The sequence below is a fragment of the Gouania willdenowi genome, chromosome 4 (assembly GCF_900634775.1).
Source record: "Gouania willdenowi chromosome 4, fGouWil2.1, whole genome shotgun sequence".
Lineage (NCBI taxonomy): Eukaryota > Metazoa > Chordata > Actinopteri > Blenniiformes > Gobiesocidae > Gouania > Gouania willdenowi.
The window spans coordinates 36,479,691-36,485,356 of NC_041047.1; positions in this window are offsets into that span (position 1 = coordinate 36,479,691).

A 5,666-nucleotide genomic window follows, 5' to 3' on the forward strand; every position below is an offset into this window, starting at 1 on the left:
GGAGTTCCCAGCTCGACCTGGCAACGCCCTCCCCGCTTCACGAGGATATCCTCGTGATTGACTGTGGAGAGCTTGATGATGACTCATCTGACCCTCTCGGCTCAGGTGTGGACGAGGAGGACAAATCTTTCATCACCCCGGCTCGGGGCAAGCTTCCTGCTGCCTTTATCACCTCTCTGGAGGAGATGGAGAGCTCCACTCCCATCTCCTATCCTCCCAGCCTGGACACGGTGGACGTGTGTAAGCGTGCTGCGACTAGGCTGGCCATTCCATGGCCCACAATAGTGACTGAAACCAGCAGGTCCCGATACGAAGGGAAGAAGCTTCCCTTTTTGCACAACGCTCCGAGACAGGTCCTTGCTGTCTTTCCTGGGCTGTTCATTAAGGTGGAGCGCCCCTAGAAGGATCGTCCGATGTGCCTCATCCCTAGACTGTGAGGCGATGGAGAGCCTTCGCATGCCGCTGGTGAAGCCCCTCGTTGCGGCTCACTTGCTCCCTCGACAGCCCACTGTGTCCCCTTGGAGGCCCATGTTTCCATCCAGAGCAGACCATCTCCAGTCAGACCTGTCCGGTAGGACATATGCGGCTGCTGCTCTCTCTGTCAGGGCGCTCTCCTCACTGCCTATCAGGCCGAACTCTGTGAGGATTTAGCCCTGTCTCAGGACCAGGCGACAATGGAGGAGATATCCACGGGTGCCGATGTGTGCCTCCACACCCAGCACTGCTCTGTGCAGGCCATGGGGAAGGTGATGGGTAACATGGTTATCCAGGAGCGGGCCCGCTGACTCGACCAGGACAAACTGTCCGACAGGGAAAAATGTGTCATCCTGGATGTCCCTGTTGTTCCACAAGGGATTTTTGGCTCCGCTTTGTCTTCAATGCAGCGGCACTGCAAGGAGAAAAAGAGAGACGATGAAGTGCTCCGCCTCTGCCTCCCCAGGGAACCCCTGCTCATGTTGTACGGTTGGGCCGCCTCAGGCTGCACGGGCGGCCTCCGACAGGGGGCGCCGTCATGCCATTTTTGGACTCCCTGGTCGCTTACAGTCTGCCTCCGAGAGAGGACGCCATCGCTCCGTGTATGGCTCCTCTCTCAGTAGGTACACCGGAGTGCTTGACATCTCTCTCCCTGAGGATAGAGTTGGAGAGCGCTCGAGGCTCCGCCTTGGGTGTTACGGATGATATCGAAGGGTTACAGGCTGCAGTTTGCATCTGTCCCTCCCTGTTTTGCCGGCGTGAATCACTCGGGCTCACGTAGAGTCGGCTCGTGTGTCCCTCCCATTCTGGACCTACAGGCCCTGAACAAGTGCCTCAGGAAATACTCCTTCAGGATGCTCACGCAGTCCTCCCTACTGCGTCTGGTACGACAGGGCAATTGTTTCACGTCTGTCAGCCTCAAGGACACATATGTCCATGTTCCAATATATCCCCCTCACAGAAAGTATCTACGGTTTGCTTTCCGGGGGGTGTGCTACAAGTACCAAGTTCTCCCGTTCGGCCTCTCTTTGAGTCCGAGGGTGTTTGTGCGCTGCACGGATGCTGAGATTGCTCCGCTGAGGAAGTGGGGCATTTGCCTGGCTACGTACCTGGATGATTGGCTGCTTTTGGCACAATTAGAGGTGGAGGCCAGGGCACTGTATCTGCTGAATCACCTGTTAAATCTGGGTTTGTGGTGAATGCGGAAAAGAGCGTGTTGTCCCCTACACAGGAAATCCTTTTCCTCTAGCCTCCTGACGGACAGGGTGCCTATGGGCATCGTTATGTCCAGTAATGTGGTCTCCACGGACACCAGCTTGACAGGCTAGGCTGAGACCCACGAGGGCGGGGCTGTGAGGGGTCGCTGGGATGCGGTCCTTCGTCACTCTCACATCAATTATTTCAGTCAGGGCGGGTTGCGCTCTCGTCGGTTGATGTCACTGGCACGCAGACTGATCCTGTGGAGTATTGGGCATTTCCTCTCGCTGAGAGCAGTGCACGTCCCGGAGATCATGAACATGGACGCCGACCCGTTATGCAGGGGCGAGCCACTTTACAGGTAATGGATGCTGCACCCACAAGTGGTGCAGCAGCTGTGGGCCCGTTACGGAAGGGGCCGAGATGGACCTGTTTGCAGGGGAAGAAAACGTGCAGTACGCAATGTTCTTCTTCCTGTGCAGCACGGAGGCTTCCCACGGCATAGACGCACTAGCGCACGATTGGCCTGCGTGCTTCTTCACGTGTTCCCTTTGTTGATTCCCCCACCCTGTTCAGGGTGAGGGGATGCAGTCACACACTGTTCCTGGTGGCTCTACTGTGGCCAGCTATGCTTTGGCTGGCGGAGATTTACCAGCTGCTGTGTGCACGTCCCTGATAGCCCCCGCTGCGCAGGAACCTGCTGTCACAGGGGAGGGGCACGGTTTTTCCACCGAATCCAGACCACCTGGCAATGTCAGCCTTGGCCCGAGTGGCTCAATCTGTCAGCCTTGGGATTATCACAGAGTTGGATCTCCACCATACAGGGTGCTTGAGCCCCCTACACTAGGTCTCTTTATAGATCTAGGTAAAGGCTATTTGAGGGATGGTGCCTCCAGAGGAACCACATCCCTTTTCAGTGCCCGGTGGGAGTGATTTTTGTCATTTCTGCAGGACCTGATTGACAAAAACAAAGCCTTTTCCACTGTGAAAGTATATTTGGCAGCAATCACCACCTGTCACGTTGGCTTTGGGCATAAGTCGGCCAGTCAGAACCCGCTGATCTGTCGGTTTATGAAGGGAGCACGTAGGCTCCTCCCCATGCCCAGACCAGTGGTACCACCGTAGGATCTGGTGGTGGTTTTGGAGGGACTTAAACGTCCTCCTTTCGAACCACTGGAAGAGGCTGGCCTGAAGTTTGCCTCTCTTAAAGCTGTCTTGTTACTGGCTCGGGCTTCGACCAAGAGGGTCAGTGACATCCATGCACTCTCGGTTCATCCGTCGTGTGCTCAGCTTTTCCCAGGTGATACGAGGATCATCCTGAGACCCAATCCGGCCTTTGTGCCGAAGGTTGTGGGCTCATGTTCTCCCATTGACCTTTTGGCCTTTTCTGCCTCATGGGATGAGCAGAGGCCGAATGTGTTATGTCCAGTTTGTGCAACCGGCACATATATGGATATGACGAGGAGCCTCAGGAGGAGCAATCAACTGTTCGTCTCCTGGGCTAACCCCCGCAAGGAGAAGCCTGTTACTAAGCAATGCCTGTCACACTGGGTGGTGAAAGCTGTTGCTTTGGCTTACCTGCGTCAGGGTCTGCAGCCGCCTACGGGTTTGCGTGCACACTCGACTCGAGGTCTTGCCACATCCTAGGCTTTGTTTAGGGGAGTGTCTGTTCAGAACATCTTTGCAGTGGCGAGTTGGACCTCGCCTCTCACATTTGTCCACATTTACATGCTGGACGTTTCCGCCCCATGCGTGGCAAGGCAGTTTTCCTGTCCTGATGTGATCAGACTTCTGCCCTGGAGGCTGGTACCGCTTGATAAGCATGTCTGCACTACGGGAGTTTCCATATCCCATAGTGAGACATCTCACGAAATAGTATGAAATAAAACATTCCGTTATATATCACCTCGGTTTTATGAGTAATATGAGTGAGATGTTTCACCAGACTACCCTTCTTTCTCGAACGAGGAGAAGATGTGCTTATTTTGAATGGTACACGTCTGTACGTGTCCTCCTTTTATAGGAGATGGGTGACTCCCTAGCGGACGGACGCGCTTTACCTGCCAATCAGGATTGGCAGATTGAAATAATTGCTTCTGAGGAATGCAGACAGAGGTTATCCCATTGTGAGACATCTCACTCATATTACTCATAGAACCAGGGTTGTATACGTAACCTTACGTTTTTCATTCTTGAAAGCAGGGCACAGCAGGAAAAGTTTGGGAACCACTGCCATAGATACATTTGCAACTTTTGGTAGAAAAATTACTAAAGAAAAAATGTTCAGTTATTTTACAATAGTTACTTTTTTTTTTTTGCTAAAGTAAAAAAAATAATTAATGTATATGAGCCTCCCAGATCCTGGAACGCTTGTAGTTTTGCATGTTTTAAATGTCTTTTTTCCTACAAATGTCAACCACTTTCCAAGAACCAGCATAGTCAAGTCAGTGGAATGTCCACGCACTTCTGTCTCAAATAATTCTGAAATGTATATCAATTGTTTTGTGATTATTCTATAGTCACACTGTTCAGTTTTTGTTTGAATACTTTGTGAGAAATTGCCAATTTATTGAGGGGTGTATGTATGTGTCAATTTTTGCTCGTCCTTATTTTTCTTCCATTTTCATTTTCCAATACGTCAGTAACTCCAGCACATATAAAGGTAAATGTGGTATAGTAATAAGCTCCACCTACTCTCTCAGAATATATAAACAGATCTGCTATACATCCTATCTGGTGGACATGTCAGCTCCTCTAAATAGTCACAAAGTCAGTGTGTTTGGGAACATGTTTGGGTCTTCAGTAAACTACTTAGCATATGTCTCAGCTCCCTGTAATGTGATCAGCTTAGAGCTATGAACATAGACTGTTCACATCACTAATGATTAGTCACATATATGCATTTGTTCTTGGGTCATACACTCTGGAATTCCAAATTTAATACTATTTTAGGAGAATGTTACTCTTTCACTTTATGCGACTTTATTGGACCCATACTTTGGGTTATTTCACCACTCATCGATATTGACAATCCTTTCCATGAGGCCATTGTAGCTTGACTTTTTGTCTTATAATCATTTATTGTTTATCAAATAGGGGTACGCGATGGCACTACAGGGGGTACTTGAGAGAGAGATGGAAAATGAACAAATAAAGGTTGAGTCTTGGTCCCCCCATGTGTGATATGACCAGAAATGATAAAAAATATAGAAATAAATCTTTTCGGGAGGCACTAAATCAGTGTTTTTCAACCTTGGGGTCACCTGCAGTTTAAATTGGGTTGCCTGAAATTTCTGAAAAATTCAAATAGGTTTTGTAATTTTGTAATTATTAATCTTTTTTTTTTTTGTCTAAATTAAAACAATCTTAAACAACTGTATTTCTATACTTTCACTTTGTGGAATCTAGTTCAACTGAAATGCAGTTAAAACAAAATAATATATATAGCTCAAACATGATCAAAAACTAATTCTAGAAAAAAATGTCTTTGGGGTCTCCAGAAACTGTTGATATCAAAATAGGGTCACGGTCCAAAAAAGGTTGGGAACCGCTGCAGTAAATAGGATTTTCATTCACCTATTTACAAAATGAAATTCTTTAAAATGTCCTTTATCATTCATTCATTCATCATATGATCTACAGTTGTTTTGTGCTACAAAAAAGGGGTACTTGGGCCAAAAGCTTGAGAACCACTGGTTTAAATCACTTAACTGTCCATATCTAAAAATTATTCATCCAATCAAACTAAAAATGTACAATGGGACTTTTGAATAATGACAGAACAATTGGTAAAAATGTCAGAATTCTTTTGGACCAAAGTGCGTGGACCGTTTGTTGGAATAACATAAAATGACCCTGCATAAGAAACACCAGTGAAGATAAAACTCCCTCTTTAACTTTACTGTTTTCACCATAGCTTTAAATGAAAATGTACCTTTAGAGACTGAATAAATAAATAAGAGTGAGTGCACACGTTTCTAAATGACTACAGCGTC